Genomic DNA, 11,430 nt, shown 5'->3' with positions numbered 1-11,430 from the left:
CACATTATTAAACCACATCCTTCTATCTCTCTTTACAACATCAATTTGTATTGTTCATTCTTCATTTACATATTTTTCATTCACATATTCCTTTTCTCTTTTTCTTATTCTCATTATCTCCCAGGACTTTTCTACTTATATTTAAACATAAATCCACCAAAGGTACAGGACTGCACAACGATTTTCCAGCTGGAACAGGTCACCATTTATTAACAAAATAGGAATAGTACAACACAATATATCCAAAACTGACTCAATATTGCCAAGAGTTAAGCACTTTCATCTGTCTTACGCAGACTTCATCAGAACTGCCATTTTTTTCTCTAATTTCACTTTTATACTCCATTTTGGCGCCAAAAACTTTTTAAAAATTATTATATTTATATTTATATGACATTTTTCATTTTTTATTTTTTATTCTAAGTATGAGATAGGAATGCATAATTGACTTGTAATAAGTACATAGTGTGTGTATATATATATGTTTAGTAGATGGAATTAGTAGTGTAAATACACAGATTTTATTACATTTTTATACATACATATATATTATATTATATTTTATTAAATGTGTTGAATAAGCTTTGTTAGACATGTTAGGATGCCTTTAAATTTTTAAAAAGTTTTTGGTGCCAAAATGGAGTATAAAAGTGAAATTAGAGAAAAAAATGGCAGTATGAATATATTGTGTTGTACTATTCCTATTTTGTTAATAAATTGTGACCTGTTCCAGCTGGAAATCATTGTGCCGTCCTGTACCTTTGGTGGATTTATGCTGTGGCTCCTTTTAATTATACTTATATTTAAACAGTCTCACTGTTAATTTCTCATTCTCTTCCTTTACCCACTTTAATACTCTCTACAAGTTTAAAAAAGCTGAATAAACAACTAATTTAGTAATCCGCAACCTCCTGTCATCTTCACTCATATCTAACACAGCTCTTTTCACTGGATTTACTCTTGAACATCAAGAAAAAAAACACCACTTGCATAGTTTCTTTTTCATATTTTTCTGGGAACATATAAACATTTGACATACATGCTATTTTTCCCATTAATGCAGAATTCACCATATAAAGCTTTTTTCCTGAATGCTAATCTACATACCCTCTATAGAAGACATATTTCTTTCATTTATTTTATCAACTCCCCCCACACTACATCATAACTACATCATTTTCCCGATATTTTATTCATAAGAAAGACACTTAATTCATTGAAAAACACAAATATGCACCCCCAGTTTTCAGCACATCACCCAAACCCTTACTTTTATCTTACTGCAAGGCCATTCTCATTTCCTTCAAACATCCATTCAGACGAACCAAAACTCCCATTATTCACATTTTTTCTTAACAACTACCAGTATGTCATTTAAGTATGTCAAACCTACTGAAATCCCCACCTCCGTTTGCATCACATATCTAGCATTTTTCACTTTATAAGCTACTTCATTCACTATCACATTCATTACCAGTGCAAAGAGTGTTCCACTCATGGGACATCCTTATCTTATACCAGATTCATGTGTATTTATTTACTCGGCCACTGTCTCTAACACTCCCACTCTATTATTTTGAGACATGAACATACACACTCTCCTAATTCTATTACCTATCCCATACTTTTCCATAACATTCCAAAAAGCATCATCAAATCTGTATCAAATGTTTTGCTAATATCACCTATAATAAGCTTCACATCCTCCTTTTACATGTAACATCTTCCACAATTTCACTCACAGTGAATTCTTGACATCCCTTCCCTTTTATACTATATATATTTCCTACCATAATATGCCTCATTCTTCATAACATTCTCCTATGCATTATTCTCATAGAAATTTATAATCTGTGTTATTTATTGTGATGGGTCTCCATTGTTTTCATTCTTCTCATATTTCTTCCATATAAATGTTACTATCCCACTACATAACCCTTCATAAACAAACCCTTCCTTCAACAATTTATTCAGTACATTACAAAATACTCTCCTTGTCAGATCATTAATTCCTTGTACATTCTATTCCTTATACCATCTGGGCCTGATATTGAATCAACCTTTACTTTCCTAAGTACTTCATCCAGTTTTCACTGATAGCAACTGCATTTTCAAATTCTTCCTTAATTCAATCTGGATTGTTTTTATTTTCCATTCTCTCTTATCTTCTTTCTTTTTACTCATATACATCTTTTCCTCATGTTGTACTACAATACTTATAATTTGCTCTTGTATTCTTTTACCTCTCATTTTATATTTTTCATTTCCCTCATTATATTAATATTTTCCTTTACTGTGATACCCATATATGCAGATGCTTCCTCCCTATTCATTGTAAATAATATGTCTGCCTATATAGTAATGTCTTATTATTTCTTGATTTATTTTATATATTTCTTTTTCTTATATTATTCTCTAAATTATCTAATACATTTCTATACATTTTCTGCAATTCAATTTCTCTTCCTCTCTTACATCATCCTGCTATTGAAAAAAAAAACACTTCTTATACTTCTTTTAAATTAAATACATCATTCAGACCAGTTTTTATGGAAGTCTTCATAGTTATATAATCCTTCCATAACTGCAATACCTCCCACTCTCCAACTTCATCCTGTAATTTCTGATTTATTATTGTTATTCTGTTTCCTATTTTAATATACTGCCTTTCTTCCATCACCTCTAACCATATTGCTAAATGGTCTGAAAACTCTCTCACAACTGTATCATCATCTGCTACCCCCAAGCATTCCGGTAATACAAAATAATCAATTTCAGATCCAAGTCCCCCCATCTATAAGTCTATTGACGTTTGCTCCGCACAGCTAATTTACCATATTTTAATCACTTCCTGTATTTTTTTAAACCTCTTTCCCTTTCTTTTTATATTTTTCCATTAAATCACAATTAAATTCTCCTGCAATTATAATTTTCATGCTAACCACTATATAATCTAATATTTGATGAAACAGATTCTGTCTTTCCTTCCTAGTTATATATGCAGATAATGCTATAATTCTGTAAACATGTTATCTCCATCTCAGATCCACAGCAGTTAACCTTCCCATCCTTACCAACATTGTAGCTTGTATTTTTACTGTTTTGTTACACAACACAGCCTCTGTAGAACAACGTTCACTTCCTAACTTCCATTTTATATTTCTACCTTACAATTTTTCTATTTGCAGTCTTTCTTCATTTGCCAGGAAGCTTACATCCTCTAACAGACTAACATTCACATCATTTTAGCACATCATCCCAGTATCCCTAGCTTTCTTACAGTGTTAATGATACTGTTCACATTTACTGAAAGTACTCTAAAATTGTTTTTCCTTCTTTTTAAGTTTATGGGAAATGCTTTTAAATTTACATTTTCTTATTTTTACTCTTTCCTCAATATAATATTTTCCTGGGTTTATGTATAAATAATCCTTCATCCTCAGAATCAGATTTTGCACTGGCTAGAACTTCACAAAAATTATTATCGATCCTACTCCTGACCTCTCTTCCAGCATGCACAGTCTCCTCAATTTTCCCCTCCATGTTTTTTTTTTCTTCTTCTACAGCTTCTTCTTCATCTAGTTCACTATCTCCTCCAGCCTCTTGTCCTTCCTCATGTATGTTTTTGCCTTCTCCCCCATCCACCTATTGTCCTTCCTAATGTATGTTTTCTTCCCTTTCCAGCTTATTTTTCATTATTTACTGTTTCCCCTTGCCAATTCATCCACAAGTGTTCCAACCTGCATTCAGTCACACAATTTCTTGCAATATGTCCTTTCTCCCTACACTGCTTACATTGTTTCTTGTCACAGTCATTAATTAATGAAACATGATTTAGGCTGGCTAGCATATCTTGATGGCCCTCCAATACCAGTCACACAAATAACACTTGGCAAGTGTTCTACCATGCTGTTTTCACATTTCAAAACACTTTCCAACCTCCACTCTCCATTCCATACATTTTTCACATCTCTTTCACAATATTAGCTATAGTTTCAAACAGACCCTGCATGAATTTTTAACATAATCTTTTTACAGTTCTTATAAACTGTGAAGTAACATTTTTAACATTTAAGTTACTACCAGAAAAAAACATAATTGTTACACAGATAAATCCCCTTCTTTTTGTTACACAGTTCCAGAACTTTTATCACCAGTCCATCAGTTTCAAATGTTAAGTCTCAAAATGTTTCTGTCTCAATATGCACACAAAAACTAATTTCTTGAGGTTAAAATGCAGAACAGTAACCAAATTGCCCCACTCATAACATTTGTCTATTACAGTATTATTTTTGTTCTTATTCTCGCAGTTGGTCCTCTTGTCTTTTTAATAACAGATTTATTTCAGTTTGTTGCTGCTTTCCTTTTTTGACTGCTGTCACTGCTGCATTTGTTTTTGTTGGCTCCATTATTTACTGCCACAAAACCAGACCCCTCTTTTACTTTCTGTCACTGCTGAATAAGTTTTTAACCACTGCATTCTCTGCAGCCACTTCACCTCGTTCCTCTTCCACATCCTCAACAATTTCAAAAAAAATCTATCTCCCATCTCACCCCATGAAACAGCAGACATGTCATCTGGATCATCCTGCTGGAATATTTTTATCAGAATATCATCTGCAAGCTCTCCTGATAGCAGTTCTGTTATCTGCACCACTTCCACAGACTCAGTTACTTTTTTCTCCATTGAGACAGCTAAATGCTGTTCATTTGTAATGTCCACCACACAGGAATCTTTGTTTTCATTCTGCAGCTCTATGTCAAGCATTTTTTCTGCAAATTATCACTTTCCACCTCCTTTTATTCTCCTCTGCATTATTCTCATAGAAATTTATAATCTGTGTTATTTAATGTAATGGGTCTCCATTGTTTTCATTCTTCTCATATTTCTTCCATATAAATTTTAATATCCCACTACATAACACTTCATAAACAAACCCTTCCTTCAACAATTTATTCAGTACATTACAAAATACTCTCCTTGTCAGATCATTAATTCCTTGTACATTATATTCCCTATACCATCTGGGCCTGATAATGAATCAACATTTACTTTCCTAAGTACTTCATCCAGTTTTCACTGATAGCAACTACTTTTTCAAATTCTTCCTTAATTCAATCAGGATTGTTTTTATTTTCCATTCTCTCTTATCTTCTTTCTTTTTACTCGTATGCATCTTTTCTTCATGTTGTACTATAATACTCGTAATTTGGTCTTGTATTCTTTTACCTCTCATTTTATATTTTTCATTTCCCTCATTATATTAATATTTTTCTTTACTATTCTGCCCATATATGCAGATGCTTCCTCCCTTTTCCTTATAAATAATATCTTTGCCTATATAGTAATGTCTTATCTTGATTTCTTTTATATATTTCTTTTTCTTATATTATTCTCTAAATTCTTTAATATATTTCTATACATTTTCCATACTTCAATTTCTATTCCTCTCTTACATCATCCTGCTATTGAAAAAAAAAACACTTCTTATACTTCTTTTAAATTCAATACATCATTCAGACCAGTTTTTATAGAAATCTTCAAGGTTATATGATCCTTCCATAACTGCAATACTTCCCACTCTCCAACTTCATCCTGTAATTTCTCATTTATTCTTGTTATTCCCTTTCCTATTTTAATATACTGCCTTTCTTCCATCACCTCTAACCATATTGCTAAATGGTCTGAAAAATCTGTCACAACTGTATCACCATCTATTACTCCCAAGCATTCCGGTAATACAAAATAATCAATTTCAGATCCAAGTCCCCCCATCTATAAGTCTATTGACTTTTTTTCCGCACAGCTAATTTACCATATTTTAATCACTTCCTGTATTTTTTAAACCTCTTTTCCTTTCTTTTTACATTTTCCCATTAAATCACAATTAAATTCTCCTGCAATTATAATGTTTATGCTAACCACTATATAATCTAATATTTGATGAAACAGATTCTGTCTTTCCTTCCTTCCTAGTTATATATGCAGATAATGCTATAATTCTGTAAACATCTTAACTCCACCTCAGATCTACAACAGTTAACCTTCCTTTTGGAATGAGGTGTGCCACGTAGAAGGATTTCCTGACTACTGTGGTGTCAAAGCCATGGCCTCAAGCTCAATGCCAAAAAGTGCATTGTCATCCCTTTTGGTAAAAACTCTGTACCCATGAACTACCACATAGGCAGTAGTCTACTTAACACTGAAAGTGTGATAAGAGACCTTGGGACACAGGTGGACAGTAGTCTCTCCTTTGATAATCACATCTCCACAGTAGTCAGGACATCCTTCTACGTGGCACACCTCATCACAAAAGGTTTCACATCCAGGAAAAAAGAGGTAATTGTTCCCCTCTACTCATCAGTCATTAGACCCATTATAGAGTACAATGCCCCTTTTGGTATGTACTTCACAAGACATCTACAACAACTGGAAAGGCCACAGAAATACCTCACAAAGAGGATTACTGGCTTCAAACAGATGCCCTACACAGACCGTCTGAAAAAACTCCAGCTTTACTCTGTCGCATATCACCTACTCAGAGGCAATCTCTGCCTAACATACAAAGCTATGTTAAACCCAGAGCTGTTGGACATGCTCCATGTAAAGAAATCCCAATCCCTCCGAGCTACACGCTCTAGGGACCTAAACCTTGTCACCACAATAAACAAAATATGCTGGAGGGATAGATTCCTGTCCCAGAGACTTCCCATACTCTGGAACAAACTACCTATCTATATCAAACAAAGCTCCTCATTAGCACTCTTCAAGAAAAATCTTGATGATTGGATGGGAGGTAGGAAATTCACCCTGGGAATCACTTCTGTGGCTCTGCTTGACAGGGGCACAGGAAAATAATTTTCTTGGGTGGCAAAAGTCAGGGTACCATTTGGCTAGGCTTATATAGGCCCTAGGGCCAATAGCCTAGTACCTACCTATGAACCTTACCAATATTGCAGTTTGTATTTTTACTGTTTTGTTACACAACACAGCCTCTCTAGAACAACGTTCACTTCTTAACTTCCATATTATATTTCTACCTTGCAATTTTTCTATTTGCAGTCTTTTTTCATTTGCCAGGAAGCTTACATCCTCTAGCAGACTGCCATTCACATCACATTTAGCACATCATTCCAGTTTCCCCAGCCTTCTTACAGTGTTAATGATACTGTTAACATTTACTGAAAGTAGTCTAAATTTGTTGTTTTTCCTTCTTTTTAAGTTTATGGGATATGTTTTTAAATTTTCATTTTCTTATTTTTACTCTTTCCTCAGTAGAATATTTTCCTGGTTTTATGTTTTAATAATCCTTCATCCTCAGAATCAGATTTTTCACTGGCTATAACTTCATAAAAATTATTATCGATCCTACTCCTGACCTCTTTTCCAGCACACACAGTCTCCTCAAATTTTCCCCTGTATGTTTTTTTTTTTCTTCTTCTACAGCTTCTTCTTCATCTAGTTCACTATCTCCTCCAGCCTCTTGTCCTTCCTCATGTATGTTTTTACCTTCTCCCCATCCTTTTATTGTCTTTCCTCATGTATGTTTTCTTCCCTTTCCATCTTATTTTTCATTATTTACTGTTTCCCCTTGCCAATCCATCCACAAGTGTCCCATTTTACACAACCTGCATTCAGTCACACGATTTCTTGCAATATGTCCTTTCTCCCTACACTTCTTACATTGTTTCTTGTCACAATCATTAATTAATGAAACATGATTTAGGCTGGCTAGCATATACTGATGGCCCTCCATTACCAGTCACACAATCAACACTTAGCAAGTGTTCTACCATGCTGTTTTCACATTTCAAAACACTTTCCAACCGCCACTCCCCATTCCATAAGTTTCTCACATCTCTTTCACAATATTAGCTATAGCTTCACAAAGACTCTGCATGAATTTCTAACATCATCTTCTTCCAGTTCTTATAAACTGTGAAGTAACATTTTTTTAACATTTAAGTTACTACCAGAAAACAAATTAATCCCCTTCATTTTTTACACAGTTCCAGAACTTTTATTATTGGACCATCAGTTTCAAATGTTAAATCACAAAAAGTCTCTGTCTCAATATGCACAAAAAAAACAAATTTCTTGACGTTAAAATGCAGAACAGTAACCAAATCGCCCCACACAGTCCCCCGGATTCATGAAGCTCGGCGCAAGGCCAGCGTAAGGCTTGCACCGGCCGTGCGGCATATATATGGAGTAGTCGCGCCATATGCATATTAATGAAGGTGCGCAGCCGCCACAGCCACATGCATAGGAAACGTGCGCGAGTGTATGGGGCATATCAAAGTTGCACAGGGAGGTGTGTCAATGTCGGCTGTTGAGGAGCAACCTAAACTGCTAAATATTATATTCCGCCAGCAATAGTAATCGCACCTATCAGTGTTCGTGGATACTGAAATGTATGCAAAGCATGCAAGATAGTCCCTGCGAACAGAAAATGAAGAAGCAAACACAAATGCACGGTAGGGAATAATGGGTCCCTACCCTTGAAAAAATGACATGAAAATCGTGTGCTCGTAGTCCAACGTAGTGTTGATAGCTATACCATGTGGAAGTGAAACGTATCATATGTTAGCTCGCCACCAGGAGGTACATCCAGCCCAATGGAGAGGGTCACCAGCTGACCCATAATGTGAGGGAGGGTACATAGCTGTGCAGATGTGTCCATAACAAAATACATGAGGAGAAATGTAGATATATGTAGTGACCGTATGTCCGAATCATATCCCACAAGGGATGTAATACTCACATACAAAAGGTATGTCTGTATTCCACATACCAAATGTGATAGGAAATAGAATACACATGTAAACAAAACAGAAGGAGCATATAAACAGCTACAACAATAACGACACATGTAGGGCGAAAGGAACAGTATGATCCGTACCGTCGACTAAGATTACCACCTGTCCCACTTTGCGAGCGACAGTCCCTCTGTGGGCAGATGTGTCCTGACACAAACCTGTAAACATGGCAAATGTCCAGAGATTATAGGACATAATTATTCCTCAGACGTCATGTAATAGTTGCATTAAACAGTTTTCTCCGTGTATATTCCATAAATGGCAGAAGAAACAAAATAAGCCACCGAAATGCTACAAGACTAAGCTTAGATATAGGCATGAATTGTAAGTGCTATCTGCCGAACTGACCATGGGTATGTGTCGGCCTGTAAAATGTGCTGTGTTCACCGCAAATGTCGCACTGTGGCCAATCGAAAAGGTGGAAACACAACCGTCGACTGTGGGGAGGCATTGTCCACAACAGTCGGATTTGTGTAAGGAATAGCATGGACATAGGAAAAGGTGCCATCCTACCAATGAGTACAACAGGTTTGCAAAATCCAGAAGTCAGCAGTATAAGCCGAACTTGTATGTGACACAGTCAAACGGGTAGTACCCGGGTACACCAACCAAGTAATGAAAGTGAAGTATGGACATGTACCTATGTGCGTGAGGTTTAGCACGTGGAAAGCAAACTTGGCAGGGTAGTCCACACAACCATAAAGGTACCTGACACATGTAGGGTAGTCAATGTGTTACTCTGGCCGTGTCATGGGCCAACAACCAAAGTAGTGATCTATGGGGTGTGAGGAATTTGCGTGTGAGGGATGGATGGGTAATGGTAAAATCCGCAAAGGCGATACTGTGTCGTATGCAGAAAAGGTAAACCGGAGGTGTAGGAGGGGGCAGCGGGTGAAGTGGAAAGAAACACACACACGTGGAGAAACAGCTGCAAGACAAGCAGACAGGCCATAGTGTAGAACACAATCCCACAAACATATGAATATGGAAATGTGCGATACAAATGTATAGATATGTCACCGTCACATACCCACAGATTGGTCCTGATGGAACTGGCCATAACAAATGCAACACACCTGGATGCATAATGGCCTACCCAGCATACCCTCCACATCACACAACCCGCCACCGTACCAGAACATCCACCAAATCCAGCCGTACTTGGCCTACTGGTTCGTTGCAGACACAGCTACAAATAGTGACCCCTACGCATATGTAGTAGGTATTGTCACCCTAGGCAGTTTCAGGAATGCAAACCATGTATCCCCTGCATGTAAAACCCCCTGCACATTTTCATAAAGCCAAAATAATCTTCGATATCAATCTTGTTTTGGTCCTGTCCATTTTTTGGGATATCCCTCACGGGATAACTAACTTGTGTAAATAGTAGAATGGGTATGATGACATGATGTCCAATCCTGTAGATATCTGGACACAAGTCAGAATGTGAAGTAGAGGTCCATGACACTGTCCAGACCTAAGTGGTCATGCATAACCTACTATCCAGGAAAAAACACCTTCCCGTGACGCACGTGTCCCGACACAAATAGGCGGGAGAATATATTGCACACATTCGCATAGCGGCAAACAGCATAAGGGTGAGGAAGACACGGACGTAAACAGGACAACCCTGACCAAGTGTGAGGGATACTTACAGTGTGCAGGCATGACTGACCATACCTGTCAACCTGTGTGAGCTAGATATCTGGACAGAGCCATGAATACAAGTGAGACAAAGGTCCAAAAGCAGGGACAATTGGTAAAGATAGCTCCTAGAAACATAGAAATATGATAGAATAACAGTTTGCACAATGGCATTAATGTCCGGAGTATGAAGTCTGAAACCCAACTGTCTGCCAGCACGTTCTGACTGCAGTCTTTAATGCCGAGCTACTGATGTGCCAGAACACAACAGCGTATTACAGAGGTCCGTACCATAACACTCAACTGTCCAGATATTCGCAGAATGACCAGAGTTTTGCCTCATATTATTGTTGTGTGCCTCCGACGATCTGCACCTGTCTGGTAAAAAGCTGAGGATTGACGTCACAAAACTAATGAGAATTATATTGAGTTTAACACTCCACATCCTGCAGAAAAGTCATGCTAATGCAAAACCTAGTATTCTATCAACGTTCTAAGCTTGTAAGAATATAGTTATAATAGTTAAAATGTGTCCCTATTAGTCCCCCCATCATGTAGGTTTTGCGCAGATTTGTTGCTCTAAGAGGTTGAGAGGTATGGTCCGTACATATTTACAGTAATAACCCTTCACATTTGTGTAATGTACAACTGCATACCTGTAGTCACTTTATGTCCAAGATAATAATCCCCGTATGACTGAATACAGGTAACAGTCAAATGTGAATGAACACCCCTCACCGTGGAGTATGGACTGTAACAACCATAATATGTATTGCCAACAGAATAAGCTGCTGACAGGTACCCAAACACCTGTGTCTATAAACACAAGTAAAAATACATAATAGGGAGAAACTCCTTGCCCATATGCTTCGGCTGACATTTGAACTCGACCAGGGAAGTTCCATTCACAAGGTGGACAAGCCTAAACCCACATCACTACATGAACACCCTGACAATCAAAGACCT

The sequence above is a fragment of the Protopterus annectens genome, chromosome 8.part0, assembly GCF_019279795.1.
Source record: "Protopterus annectens isolate FY-2018-M chromosome 8.part0, PAN1.0, whole genome shotgun sequence".
NCBI classification, from domain to species: Eukaryota; Metazoa; Chordata; order Ceratodontiformes; family Protopteridae; genus Protopterus; species Protopterus annectens.
This window is presented reverse-complemented; position numbering follows the sequence as displayed.